Source organism: Macrotis lagotis, chromosome 1, assembly GCF_037893015.1.
Source record: "Macrotis lagotis isolate mMagLag1 chromosome 1, bilby.v1.9.chrom.fasta, whole genome shotgun sequence".
Taxonomy (NCBI): domain Eukaryota; kingdom Metazoa; phylum Chordata; class Mammalia; order Peramelemorphia; family Peramelidae; genus Macrotis; species Macrotis lagotis.
The window spans coordinates 756,296,645-756,312,619 of NC_133658.1; positions in this window are offsets into that span (position 1 = coordinate 756,296,645).

The window sequence follows — 15,975 nt, forward strand, 5'->3', positions numbered from 1 at the left end:
AAGGTTCTAAGGATGAAGTACCATTCTTTTCCTGAGGCTACAAGTTGTAGCTAGCAATGGGCAAAGTTCCATCTAGGAACTGTTTGTTGTTCAGATGTTTACAACTCAACTCTTCATGATTTCATTTGGGGTTTTCTTGGCAAAGATACTGGAGTGGTTTGATATTCCCTTCTCTAGCTCATTTTACAGATGAGGAACCAAGGAAAACAGAATTAAATGATTTTCTTAGTCACTCAGTCACTAACTGTCAGGGGCTGCATTTGAGCTCATCAAAATGAGTCTTTTTTGACGTGAGACTCAACCCTGTTCCCTGCCCACTGTGTTACCTAGCCACACAAATAAGGAGTTATAGCTAGATAGAATAGCTTGAAGTAGTTTCCTATTACTTATTATATTCTTCTTACTTTTTTAAAATTCATTTAAGACAGTGGGATTAAGTGATTTGCCCAAGATCACACAACTAGGCAATTATTAAGTGTCTGAGGTCATATTTGAACTCAGGTCTCCTCTCCAGAGGAGAAAGTGAGACTGCTGACTTAGGACAGCACCCCCTCATTCAAACCCAATTCATGTATTTGTTATGGTATCACCTCCTTATGTCATGGTCTTCTGCAAGAATGAAGGATAAATATCAAACATCTATAATGGATATGGCATTATGCTAACTAAGCAATGGGTTACAAATACAAATGCCCTCAAGGAGTTTACAATTTAATAGGGGAAGACTATATACAAAAAGGTGGGGAATGGCACCTGAGTTTAAATGTGACATACTAACTGTATGATCTTGGACAAGTCACTTAAGCCCAATTGCCTCACAAAAAAAAAAGAAAGAAAGAAGGAAAAAAGAAGAAGGAAGGTATGTTGGAGGATTTCAGAAAAGTCCAAAATCAGGGTAGCTAGTAGCATATAAGGAGAAAAAAATATGTGCTGTGCCTCTTAAATAGAGGTTCTGGAGTCCATGACCTTGTCTTCTGGTTATTAGGTCAATGGATAGAGGACCCTTGTGAGGTAGGCAATATGAGGAATTATCCCCATTTTATAGATGTAGAAACTGAGGCAATAGAAAAGTGATTTGCCCATGGTGACACAGCAAGTTAAGTGTTGAAAATGGGATTTGAATCTAGGTCTCCTAATTGGGAGACCAGGACTTTTCCCACCACATTAAACTGCTTTTCATTAATTTGTCTTTTATTGTACTTGTAAAATTTTTTACCTTGGCATATTATTTTTGATTTCCTTGTAAACAAAACCCTATAATCCTTACTCAAGTTTGGGAGTATGTGATTACAGAGGTTAATAAAGGTAAGAGAGAACACATGCTAGGTTGAGTATCCAGTGATTGTGGCAGCTGCAGAAGGGAAAAGATAATTAGATATCTGGTGACACAAATCTCTGAAACAAGGGAGCCAAGCGGGTGCAGGAACCAAGGGCCTCTAGGAAACTACCCTTGTGGGTTTGAAGTTCTTGAAGAGTAGAGGGTGAGGGAGGAGAGTCATGATCAGAGAAGGTTTTAAATGTAGTAAAAGAAGATAATCCCAAATTCCCTGGATCCATTGGGGGAGGAGGTGAAATCTCTAGAAAGTTGACTAGGAAGACTGAGGGCAGAGACCCAAGGTCTAGATTCTTCTGATAAGCCTCTCAATGGCAAAATCTCCTCTGCTAGTCCTCTGCTCCTAGTAGGACTTAATCACTTAATCACATTTTCCTTGGTCTATAAAATGGGGACAAAAATATCTATGGTACCCACCTCATAGGGTGGTTGTAGGCTTAAATGAAATATGTATGTAAAGTTCATTGGGAACATTCCAAACATAATTTATTATTGTTGTTGTTATAACAAAGCTCCAGGATGAGCCAAGAGGGAAGCTCTGCTCCTTAACTCACCCTCCTTTACATGATTCCTCTGCTGACTCAGGCCAGCTCCCATACACTCTCTAAACTGTCTGGCTCAGTGTCCATTTGTCTCCACCCTAGCCCTCGGGTACTTTCTTTTCCAGTACAGAGATGACTAGAGCTTGAAATTATGCTACTCAAATTACTTAAACACTGCCAGAATTGTCATCATTGTCCTTAGAACCCAAATTGTTCCCTAGGGATCCTCATTCATACCCAAGGCCAGTCAACCCCTCCAGTTCACTACTCAGGCTGGGATGCCTGCTCTGCCTCCCACCTTAGGACCCACCTCCCTCATGCCAACAACTCAAGACTTATTCTCTCATTTTGACCCAGCAATGTTCCAAAAAGTCAACATACTCTCTCATATTCTACTGCTACTCCACAGACATTCAGTAACTTCTCCACATTCCATAGTCTCTCTCTAGGTGTCAAGAACACTTCTGTTTGCACCATAATTGCTTCACCATCAGTCACAAACACCCAGAGTCTGTCTTGCCTACTGGCACCAAATGAACACCAAGAAAATATTTCATACTCCTGGAGCAGAGTACATCTGAGTTGCACTCTCTGTAGTAGAGTTTGAATGCTTAGTAGTTCAGCTTGAGAAAGGACCTGTGACCTAGTTGACTCTTTTTGTTTTGCAAGGCAATTGGATTAAATGACTTGCCCTAGGTGGAACAGCTATATGATTATTAAATGCCTGAGGCTGGATTTGAACTCAGGTCCCCCTGACTCTACTGCAGTCCTAGTTGATTCTTGCAAGAGAAGCAAGACAGAATGGCCTTTGCTCTTGACTCCCAACAGGAATTGTCATCTTTCCCTCCATATCCCTTTTGCTAGGATTCCCTGTCAAGGTGAGCTAGGAAAGAATGCAGGTATTCAGAGTTGGCTGGAGCTAGGAACAATCTAGGTGCTTGTCTTTAAGGAATAATGGCCTTTCTGGTGTTAGAATGGTAAAGGCCATTGTAATTACAGAAGAATTGTAACTATAGTATTAATGTTTTTTCTGGCACTGAACCACCAAACATTCAAACCCTACGGCAAAGAGCACAAGTTCAGTGGACTGGACAGTTGTCCGAATGCCAAACAAACATTTCCTTTAAAGACTGTTTTACAAAGAACTCTCACAAGACAAGTGCTCATACAGAAGTCAGAAGCAGTAATACAAGGACTTTCTCAAGTTCTTCTCTGAAGAACTTTGGAATAATTTGTGAGACACTGGAGATCCTGGCACAGGACCACCCACCATGGCATGGACCAAAGAAGGTGCCATGCTCTATGAGTATAGCAGAATTGCCACAGTTTCAAAGAAATGTGAGATGAGCAAATGTGGAGAATCTCCACTCTAAATATTCATTTGGAGTATTTGTGCCCAACCTGGTAGATCCTTCTGAGCTCACACTATCATTTTGGTCTTTCTCAAGCACTAAGGATAATGACTAAGGATAATGACCACCAGGCTAGGGCATGAGAATGGAGGCTTTGCCTCACAACACTAAAATTTAGAGGACCCAAATACTTCACTTGAATTAGCTGAGCTTTGATCCTAAATAGCAAACCTACTCTTCTTTTTTTTTTATTTTGAATTTTTTACAATTTTCCCCTTTATCTTGCTTCCCTCCTCCCACCCCCCACAGAAGGTAGTCTGTTAGTCTTTACATTGTTTCCATGGTATACAATGATCTAAGTTGAATGTGATGAGAGAGAAATCATTTCCTTAAGGAAGAAAAATAAAGTATTGTGCCTGATTGTTGCACTAATGGAATGAGCAAATCCATCAAGGTTGGTCATCACCCTCCATGTCGCTGCTAGGGTGCACAATATTCCTCTGGTTCTGCTCATCTTGCTCAGCATCAGTCCATGCAAATATTTCTGGGCTTCCTTGAATTCCCATCCCTCCTGGCTTCTAATAGAACAATAATGTTCCGTCACATACATATACCACAGTTTGCTAAGCCATTCCCCACTTGAAGGACATTTACTTAATTTCCAATTCTTTGCCACCATGAACAGAGCTGCTATGAATATTTTTGTACAAGTGTTTTTTTTACTAAAATATTCTTGTTTAAGAGTAAATATAATAACCCCTTCCCCCAAAAAATATAGACCCTCATGAGAAATAAAGTAAAAGAAAGAGAAAAAAAATGTGTTTTGGTCTGTGTTCTGATACCATTAGCTCTGTTTCAGGTGGATCACATTCTTTATGATAAGTCCATCATAAAAGTTACTTCCATATTTTTCTACTGTTGCTGTTGCTGATTGTAATTACCTCCATCCATTCCTCGCCACTACCATATATTATATTTTTCTTTCTCTTCACTCTGTCCCTCTTCTAAAATGTGTTGTAGGGTAGCTGAGTGGTGTAGCAGATTGATCACTGGCCCTGGGGCCAAGAGGCCTCGAGCCCACATACCACCCCTAGAAACCACCAAGCCCTGTGATCCCCGACAGGCCACCCAATCCCAGCCCCTTGCAAGAAGGAAAAAAGAAAATGTGTTATATCTCACTATTCTCTCCTATGATCTACCTTCTCCTCTATCACCCACATCCCCCCCTTCCCCCTTTGCCCCTTCTCCCCTTTTTACTCTAGATGTCTATACCCTATTGAGTGTGTAGGCTGTTTCCTCTCTGAGCCATTTCTGATGAGAGTGAAGGTTCCATCATTCCCCCTCACCTTCCCCTCCCATATCATTGCAAAAGCTCATTGTAAAAAAGAAGAAAAAAATATCTTTTATACAAAATATCTTAGCCTATTCTACCTCTCCTTTTTCTTACTCCCTGTGCATTTCCCTTTTAGCCATTAACTCCATTTTTACACTACATTATATCTTCAGATTCAGCTCTCTCCTGTGCTTCATCTATAAAAGCTCCTTCTACATGCTCTATTAAATAAGAAGTTTCATATGGGTATTATCAGTATCATTTTTCTATGCAGGAATACATGCAGTTCATCATCATTAAGTCCCTCATATTTTACCCTTCTCCTCCTTTATGTTTCACCTGAGTCCTGTATTTGAAGAGGAAACTTTCTGTTCAGCTCTGGTTGTTTCAACAGGAACATTTGAAATTCCCCTGGTTCTTTGAAAGTCCATCTTTTCCCCAGAAGATGTTCAGTTTTACTGGGTAATTGATTCTCAGTTGCATTCTTTTACCTTCTAGAATATTATATTCCAAGCCCTATGAGCCCTTAATGTAGTTGCTGCTAAGTCCTGTGTGATCCTGACTGCAGCTCCATGGTATTTGAATTGTGTCCTTCTGGCTGCTTATAATATTTTCTCTTTGACTTGGGAATTCTGGAACTTGGCTATAATATTCCTGGAAGTTGGGTTTTTTTGGATCTCTTTCTGGGGGAGATCAGTGGATTCTCTCAATTTCTACTTTGCCCTCTGCTTCTAGGATATCAAGGACAATTTTCCTGTAGGATTTCTTTAAAAATGAGGTCAAGACTCTTTTCCTGATCATGACTTTCAGGTATCCCAATAATTTTTAAATTATCTTTCCTGAATCTGTTTTCCAGATCAATTGTTTTTTTTTCAATGAGATGTTTCACATTTTCTTCTAATTTTTCATTCTTTTAGTGTTGTGGTATTGTGTCTTGACTTCTCATAAAGTCATCAACTTCCTTCAGCTCCATTCTAGATCTAAAGGATTTGTTTTCCTCAGAGAACTTTCTTATCTCCTTTTCCATCTGGCCAGTTCTGCTTTTTAAAGCATTCTTCTCAATAATTTTTTGAACTGTTTTATCCATTTGACCTATGCTGGTTTTTAACATGTTATTTTTTCCAGCATTTTTTTGGATCTCCTTGACTAAACTGCTGATTTCTTTTTCATGTTTTTTCTGCATCTCTCTCATTTCTTTTTCCCAATTTTTCTTCTGTCTCCCTTACTTGATTTTCAGAATCTTTTTTTGAGCTCTATCATAGCCTGAGCCCAACTTCCATTTTTGTTGAAGTCTTTAGATGCAGGAGCTTGAACTTCCTCATCTTCAGATTGAGTCTTTTCATCCTTCTTGGGATCATAGTCAAAGAATTTCTCAATGGTGTTTCTCTTTTTTCTCTGTTTACTCATTTCTCCAGCCTGTGCCTGGTTTTGGGGTGCTTCCTGAGTTTTTTGTTTGTTTTTTTTAGGTTTTTTTTTTGCAAGGCAAATGGGTTAAGTGGCTTGCCTAAGGCCACACAGCTAGGTAATTATTAAGTGTCTGAGACCGGATTTGAACCCAGGTACTCCTGACTCGAAGGCTGGTGCTTTATCCACTATGCCACCTAGCCACCCAATGCTTCCTGAGTTTTTGAGTATTATTGGGATACCTGCTTTGGAGGTTTTTTGGGGGATACCCCACTGGGACCTTTATTCTTCCAAGGTCTTATGTTCTCTTGGCTATGCTTTGATATATAGATGAATACAGGCACTCCCCTCTGTCCTGGAGCTGTGAGGAGGATCCCTGCTATCTTAGTATGGAAGGCCAAACTGCAACCTGGATCTGAGTGTGGGAAAACAGGAGAATCCTGCCCCAGGGAGAGCAGAGAGATTTCTTCAGTCTCCATTGACCCCCTTACCATCTATGGGCTGTACTCTGGAGGTGAAGTCTGGTTTCCCTAGATTCCCACTGCAGGTTCTCACCAAAGGGCTGCTCTAAGGCCAGTGCTCCTTACTCCACACTCATTCTGGGGCAGCAGAGTTCTCTTACCACAAACCTACTCTTTAGAATAGGAAGCTATAAGTTGCTTTCCTTCTCATATATGTGAGCTAGCCCACAGATTAGGCTCACCCTATTCCTTTTCAGCCAGCAAGGTGGCACAGAGAATAGAAAGGTGGACCTGGAGACAGGAAGATTCATCTTCAGGAATTCAAATATGACTTCAGACATTTACTAGTTTGTGTGACCCTGGGCAAGTCACTTAATCCTATTTGCCTCATTTGTAAAATGATCTGGAGAAGGAATTAGCAAACTACTACAGTAGTTTTACCAAGAAACTTTTTATATTATCTTTGCCAAGAAAACTTCAATGAGGTTTTCAACAATTGGACACAACTGAAAAGCAACAAAAACTCCCTTTCCTCTTGTAGAAACCTCTCTAGCAACAATCCCCCTCATTTTACCTATCTGTCCTCCATGGAATGCTCCAGGATCTTTCCGCCAGGAGGGCCTTATGTCCCTAGGGCTGAAGCATCTTTCTGATGCTACTACTTAATATTAAAAACTTGATTTGAGGGGGCAGCTAGATGGTGCAGTGGATAGAGCACTGGCCTTGGAGTCAGGAGTACCTGAGTTCAAGTTCAGCCTCAGACACTTAATAATTACCTAGTTGTGTGGCCTTTGGGCAAGCCACTTAACCCCATTGTCTTGCAAAAAAAAAAACAACCAAAACCAAAACAAAACAAAAAAAAATGATTTGAGAACATCTTTTATGATGATCAGCATTTTGTGAAACTTGCCTTGCCCATCAGAAATCCTAGTTAGAACTCTGTCTCTGTGCCTTCCCTTGTTTGTCAATGTTAAAATGTAGTGCCTAGAAGAAGATGCCATTTCCCAATCTGGGGGGTCAAACACAGTGGGACTATTAACACAGTTGTTAATATATGATATTTCATATAGCTTTTGAATATTTTAGCTCTTTTTGTTCATTCATGCTTAACTTATGGTTCATTGTTTCCCAAATCTTTTTTCATTTATAGAAATTTTAAATTACCCCAATTTTAAGAAGAAATATAATATTCACTTTGGCTAAAAAAATAATCATCTTCACAGATTCATGACTGGGGAGACCTAACTTCAACAGCAATTCATGTGAAAAATACTTCAGGGTTTTAGTGGATTATAATCTCAATACAGAATTGGTATAATATTGTAGCAATGGAAAAAGTTAATTGAATACCACCCTGCATTAATAAAATATAGTGTCCAAAATGAGAAGAAGAATAATAGCCCTGGTTGTACTCTGCCCTAGACAGACCAAACCTAGCCTGTTGAATCCAACTCTGGTTTCCATATTTAAAAGAGATATTGATTAATTGGATCTTACCCAGAAGAAGGCAATTGAGATGACAAAGGTTTGAAATAGGAAGAATGGCCAGAGGAGCTAGGATTATAGCTCTTTACAGCTATAAAGTACCTTCCTCCCAGCCACCTCCAATGATAAATAATACAGTTCACCTTGAAAAAAAGAAGTGAGAAATAAAACTCTCTTAAATATTTGAAGAGCTGGCATATGAAAGAGAGATCAGATTTAATTCATCTAGTACAGAGCTCAGGTACCTAGGTTTGAGTTCCTAACTTTGTCACTATCTAGTTGTGGCAACTCTAGGCAAGTCAATTTTTATCTTCCTGGGCATCAGTTTTTACTTCTGTAAAATGAGAAGGTTGGATTGGATGACCTTTGAGATCCCTTACAGGTCTTGCCTATGAATTGCAGAATGGTTCAGTAGAAAGTTTCCTTTAATCTAGGTGGAAGGTACTGGAGATTCAAATGAAAATTAAAATGCAACAAAATATTCAGAGAAAGTGGAACCAGAGAAGCTAGAGGCCTGTACAGCTAAGGACTGTCCTAGAAGCCAGGTGCTTATGTTTAAGTAATGTTGACTTGTTGGGGTCAAGGGTAAAAAGTCATTCTGGTTATGCTGTTTTTGGAAGAGTTGTAATTAAGTTGTGAGATTAGAGCTTTATCTGAGAACACTAAAATTTAGAGGGTATTTGCAGCACATAAAGTAGCAGATATTGGTTTAGTTGAGTTTTGTTCTTAATTAGCAAAACCACTTAGAGTAGAAAGCTATGAGATGCTGTTTCCTCCTCAGCCAAGGGAGCTAGCCCATAGATTAGTCTTACCCTAGTCCTTTTCCTCTGTGGAAGCCTCCCCAGCAATAATTTCTTTTTTTTTTTTAGTTTCTTTTTGTACTCCATTGGATTGCCACTCCCTTTCCAGTGGCAAGGGTGATGCTGATTTCAAGATAGTTCTAAAAAACCAAGAATAGAAATGTCCAGTGAAAAGAGGGATGCATATCTGAAAGCAGCTGACAAGATATATGTGTTGCTTAGGTAGCTCATTGTTTTTTTGTTCAGTAAACTTTATTAGGCAACCACTATGTGCTAAGTATGGGGGTTACAAAAAAGAGATAAAAGACAGTCTCTGCCCTCAGGGAGCTGATCTTTAAAAGGAGGAGACACCATGAATATATATGTGTGTGTGTGTGTGTGTGTGTGTGTGTGTGTGTGTGTGTGTGTGTGTGAGAGTATGCATAAAGTAAGCTAAATACAAAATAATTTATTTTATTTTAAAATTTTTTTGATTCATGTTTTATTATTTTTAAAAAATATTTTATTTGTTTTCAACTATATGCAATGGTAGTTTTTACCAAACACCTTTTTCTTTGCAAGGTTTTGAGTTTTACATTTTTCTCCCTCCTTCTCTTCCCTCCCCTCTCTTCCAGACAGAAAGCAATCTGATGGTTTATAACCATTCCAACCATAGATCCATATTGATGATGTTGTGAGAGAAGAATCAGATCCAAACTGAAGAAAGAAAACATTAAAGAGAAAAAAATGACATAATATATAAAACAATTTTTAAAAATTGAAGATATTAAGCTTTGGTCTTCATATCAACTCCACAGTTCCTTCTCTAGATATGGACAGTATTTTCCATCACAAATCTTAAAATTGTCTTTGATAATTGTACTACTGAAATGAAAAAGTCCATCATGGTTGACCATCAGCCCATGTTGTTGCTAATATGTAAATACAAACTAATTCAGAGAGAGATATCACTGAATGAAGAGAGATGAGGGAAAGTTTCCTGTAAAAGGTGGGATTTTAGTTGGACTTTAAAGAAAGCATTCAGGGGGTTGGTAGTTGGAGAGGAACAGAAATAGTTCCGGTCTGTGAGACAGCCAGAGAAAATGTCCAAGAGCCAATATATGAGTGTCTTTTTTATGTAATAACCAGGATTCAATATCATTGAACCAGAGAAAAAGTTAGAAAGTAAGGGCTAAGAAGACTGGAAAGGAATGAGGGAGTTAGGCTATGAGTGAAATATTATTGTAAACATTCAAAACTAAGCAATGAGAAGAAGCTGTAGGGGAGGCAGGTTTCAGCTCAACTGTAAGAAGGTAATTTCTAACAACTGAAGCCTGCCTAGCAACAATTATTGTTTGCCCTGTAAGGCTGTAGCATCTCCCTGGTGTTATCCAGCAGTACAATGCCCATCTGTCAGGGAAATTGTAGAGTGGATCCCCGAATTCAAAGTAAAATTGTACTTGCTGCTCCTAGAGGCCCCTTTCAGCTCTGAGATTTCCTAATTGATTTCTCATTAGTTTCAGTTCACTTTCCAGTCTTGTTAAGCTTCCTTTGAATTCTGACTGTGCTTTGCAGTGTTAGCTCTCCAGGTGCCTTTAGAGAAGCTGAGATGAAATCAGGAGAAGCCTAAAATGGAAAGAGGAAACAGCTTCTCTGGAAGACAGATGGTTTTTCCATACCCTGGTTGTCTGTGACCCCGCTAGGGACCCTGGCAGAAGGAAGAGTGATGAGGGGGAGGGCAGGACTTCAGCAGAAATAGACCCTGAAAACCGATACAGCCTTCATGAGGGGAGGGAGCAAGGAGGTGGGGGCTGAGATCCAGTTTGTGGGAAGGGAAGGGGGAGGAAGGATTAGAAGGAGTAGAGTGGGGAGGCAGGGAAGGGATACAGGGCAGAGGAGACCCCAGAACTCATATCTTAGTCTCTTTCTAAACTGTTCCCAGAGGACCAGAGAGGAAACAAACAAGGCCCTGACAGGATCAGGCTGGGTAAAGGAGAGAGAATGGAGGGAATGAGGGATTTGAGGTTCTCTAGTTTTGAAGAAAAAGCCTGTCTGAGTAGTTAGATGGTTTGCTTCTCATTAAAATCTAGGAGACTTGATTTCTAGCCCAAGAACTAAAACTGCTTTCTGCATAATCTTGGGCAAGTTGTTTAAGCCCTCACCTAGAAAATGGGGACAATATGTGTTTCCTTGTGAGTATCAAATGAGATCAAATAAAACAGAACATTAAAAGCTCTCTAAAGTATTATTAGTCTAATTTCCTATCTTTGGGATCATATATTTATAGGATTATAGATTCAGTTAGAAGAGATTTTAGAAGTCATTGAGTCTAAGTCTCTCAATTTACAGATGAAGAACCTGAGGCAAGTGGTGATGAAGGGAATAGCAGGTAGTGGTTGTTCATTTTCAAAGAGGGTCAAAATGGCATCACTATGCTGGTGTCAAGGCACAGTGTGAAGAACTGTGACTGATCAGACCATGACAAACTTGGAAGGTTCTATTTCAACTTGGGCACAAATAGTCCATCTGAAAATTTGGAATGGAGATGGCTCCAAATTTGTGCATTTCACATTTTTTTTGGGGGGGGCTACTGTGATTCTGCTCTATTCATTGAGCACAGCACCTTTTTTAATGTGGGAAGATCATGCTACGTGGTCAATGTCTACCTTACAATTCCAAAGTTCTTCAGAGAGACCTTGAGTGTCCTTGAATCGCTTCTTCAGACCTCTTTATGAGCATTTGTCTTGTGAGTTCTCTGCAAAATAGTATTTTATGAAAATGTACATAAACATGTTAAACAGAAATGTACATGTATAGCATTCACTAAACTGCCATTGGGAGGGGGGTGGAAGAAATTGTGTAACATAAATATGCAAGTGGATGAAAGTTGAAAAACTTTCACAATATATAATTGGAAAAAATGTCAATCACAAGAAAGAAAAGATAAATTTAACATTCTAACAACAGGGTTGTGATCTCTGCAGTAGAATTTGAATGCTTGGAAGTTTGGCTTGAGAAAGGACCTCAGTGTCTAGTATCTTATCCTGCTAGGTGAGCTTCAGAATCATCCTAAGACAATTTAAAAGGAAGAGATTCAATTTCCTGGCATGGTGCTGGTATACTGTCCAGATTTCATAGGTATACATCAATGAGGTTAGCACAATGGCTCTGTAGACCTTCAGTTTGGTATTCAGTCTAATACCTCTTTTCTTCCACACTTTTCCTTGAGAGCTTCCCAAATCCTGGTGATGCATATATCAATCCTGTCATCTTTGCGTACATTCCTGGAAAGTATGTTGCCAAGGTAAGTGAACTTATTTATAATACTCAAAATCATTTCATTTAATGAAACTGATGGCTCCATATATAAATGGTGTGGTGCTGGCTGGTGGAGAACCTATTTTCTTTGTACTAATTATTAGGTCAAAATTAGCACAAGCAGTAGATTTTGTAGTATTTCAGCCTCAGAGGTTGCACTGACTGCACAATCATCTATGAACATAAAGTCAAAAATTGGCATACTAGTTTTTCCTGTTTTAGACTTAACCTTTTCAAGTTAAATAATTTACTATCACTGCAGTAGCTGACCTTGATACCATTGTTGTCCTGTTGAAGGTGTCTGACAACATAGCTAAAAATATCATCTTACAAAACATGGAAGCAAACATACAGCCCTACTTCACTTCATTGGTGCCTGAGAAATTTCAAGAGCATTGTCCATTATCCAGAATCTCTGCAAGTTTGACATCATGAAACTGATGTACAACACTCATGAACTTCTCAGGTCAATCAGATTTTGCCATGAATCTTCTACAGCTCTCAGGCCTGACAGTGTCAAAAGACCTTGGTCAGATCGATGGAGGTTGGATACAGACCTCTGCTCTGCTTCTGGCATTTTTCTTGGAATTGTCTGGCAGCAAATACATATAGACTGTTCCTCAGCTCTTTCTGAAGATACAGAGGCTCTCAGGTGAATGACCATCTCCAAGGTGAAGCGAAGGATCAGTCCATTAAGGAGGACTCTAGGAAGAATCTTGCCAGCAATGACTAAGAGATTCCTCTGTGATTGTCACAGTACAGTTTCCTTTTCCTTTATAGAGGTGAACAGTGGGGGCATCCTTGAACTCATGGGGATCAATCTGCTCTTGCCATCTAGCCCCAAAGATTTCAGTCAGCTTATAAAAGCAGTGGACCCCTGCCTTGTAAATCTCTGCTAGGATAGAATCAGCACCTAGTGCTTTGTCTAGCAGCATTCAAAACCTCTTCTTCAGTTAAAAGTTTGTCTAGAGAGGAATTGACTTCAACCTGAGGTAATGGTCAAGGGCTTTAGTATTAGTTGATGATAGCCCATTTAGAACATTATGGAACTGTTCAGCTCATTTTCCTAGGATCATGTCTTATTATTAATCAATATGACTCTATATCAGCCCTGAGTATTTCAGATGTACCATAATAGCATTCCAGGCATCATAAAAATGCTTTGGATATTACTATCGATATAAGACTGACATCTGCCCTCTTACTGAACAATCAAACTAATCAGAATTCAAATAAATGGAAATCAAGAAGTGTGGGTTTCAAATTTGACCTCAGATGCTTACTATTTGTGTGACCCTAGGTAAGTTGCTTAATCTCTGTCTCAGTTTCCTCATCTATAAAATAGAAATGAGAATAGCACTGACATGATAAAGTGTTTAGCATAGGACCTGGTCCAATTTTTTTTCTGAATTATGAACCAGCAGAAGAGATTGAAAAGCCAGAGTTTGGCAGGTAACAAGAGGAGAACCAAGAGGGGAGAGTGGTCAACCCTGTAAATGAGATGGAGAGACCAGGAAAGATGAGATCTGAGAGAAGATCACCCTATTTGATAATTAGAAGATAATTTGTACCAGTAGTGAGCAGTTGGAAAAGACTTGGGCATGTTTGATGGCAATAGGGAAAGAACTAGTTGATAGAAGCTAAAGTTCTTAAAGAGCGTTATTGAGGTTGCCATCTTCTGAAGACAGGAGGAAATGAAAATAAGAACACATGTAGAAGGGTGACTTTGGCAAAGGAAAGGACCATCTGCTTGCCAAAGGCTGGTGGAAGGGAAGAGATAGTGAGGAATGATGTCAAGGTGATGGGGAGAAGGGAAGAAGAAGGAACTCACTTTGAAAAACCTCAGTTTTCTCAGTAAAGTGAAGCTAAATTCTCAGCTTGAAGGGAAGACAGGGGTAGAATGAGATGCTTGAGAAAAGAAGAGGTTTGAAAAAGCTTTTGTGAAGACAAAAACCAGAAAATTAAATAAAGAAGACTGAAAGGATTGGTTTACTTGCAATGAAAGCTCATTTGAAGCTGAATTAAATGGATTTGTTACTGTTGAGGAGATCAAGGAAAGAATTTACATAGAATGTAGTCTGGAGCTACATCTTGAAAGAAAAAAGGGATTCTTTGACTCAGAAGTGAGTTTAAAGTAAATTCTAGACACTGGAGATTGTCTATGTAAAGTGGGGAATTAGAGTAAGGAGCAGAGAGAAGACCAGGACTCTTCTGAATTGAAAAATGTAGGAAGGCTCTTAATATCAAACAATTCTAGAAAGATGCTTATAAAAGAAGGACTTCCTTGGAAGTCTCTGCTTCAATGTTTCATTCCCTAGTAACCCCAAATTTGATTCAATCTCACATTCATCTTAGTGGCAGAAAACCAAATCAATACCTTGAAAATATTTGAAAATATACATTGCACTGCTGGATCTTAAATCCATTACTTCCCTGTTAAAAGCTGGGTCAACAAGTTTAGTCATCCTTCTGCAGTTGTGACTGGTCATTTCGGTAGTTAGAGTTCTGTAGTTTTTCATTATTATTTTCTTTTACATTATATAGGTCATTATATAAATTGTTCTCTTGATTCAGCTTTATCTTCAAGGTACCTCAGACTTGAAATTAGATGTCAGTTTTGACTTTTCACTTTCTCTCATCTCCCACACACATATACAATCTGTTGTCAAGTCATGTAGATTATACTTTCATAACATCTCTTGCATTGGCCTATCTCTCCTCTATCATAACTCTCACCCTGGTGTAGGCCCTCATCACCTCAGTTCAGGCTTCTTTTTTTTATCTTTTAGATTTTTGTAAGGCAAACGGGGTTAAGTGGCTTGCCCAAGGCCACATAGCTAGGTAATTATTAAGTGTCTGAGATCGGATTTGAACTCAGGTACTCCTGACTCCAGGGCCGGTGCTTTATCCTCTATGCCTCCTAGCCACCCCTATCAGTTCAGGCTTCTTTTGGAATGTTTTTGACTTACTTACACAAGCAGCAGAGAATGGATCCACTCTTTGTAGTATCTCAGTCTTACAAGTTTCCTTGAATGCAAAATCACCTGTCAACATTGTCAAAATTGGCATACCAACTCCACCTTTGTTTTAGTCTTGGCCTTTCCAAGTTAAATAATTTACCATCACTGCTGTAGTTGACCTTGATACCATTGTTGTCCTGTTGAAACAATATAGCTGAAAATATCATACTGCAAAACATAAAAACAAATACTTGGCCCTACTTCACTCCACTAGTGCCTGAGAAATTTCAAGAGCATTGTCCATTATCCAGAATCTCTGCAAGCTTGCCACCAAGAAACTGTTGTACCACACTCAACTAGATTTTGCCATGATTTTCCACAGCTCTCAAGCCTGACAGTATCAAAAGGTCTTGGTCAGATCAGTGGAGGTTGTATACAGATCTGTTCCTGACAATAGTAGACACTATAAATGCTTCTTGATTGACTGATTGATGAGCTTTTGTATTTTCCATATAATCAAATAAAGGTTGTGGTAGTCCTGTTATATGTATTTCTACCTTGAATGTGTTTGAATGGGAACTGAGGAACATTTTTACCACATATGTAGATATCGAAACATTAGCTATATTAGAATATTTTCCTAGTATAAACCTTGAAGAAAGAAATAATCATCCAAAGAGAGTGATGTTTTAGAATAAATCTTTAAAACTAGACTAAGACTCAGTTCTTATACATCTAAAGAATAAAGTACTTGGTCCTGTCAATGAGTATTACTTCTTTCACTTTTTAGACCAACTATGACTTAGAGAAATGATTGCCCAAGATCACACAAGTTCTAAATAGCACACACTGGATTTGAATACTTGGTTACACCAAGGTGACAATGGCAGTGACATCATGGTGACAATGGCAATGATTCTTGATAGCATCAAAGTGATAGTGGAGGTGGCATTTGGTGACACCAAGGTGATAATGAAGGTGGCACTTCATGGCATCAAGGTGACAATT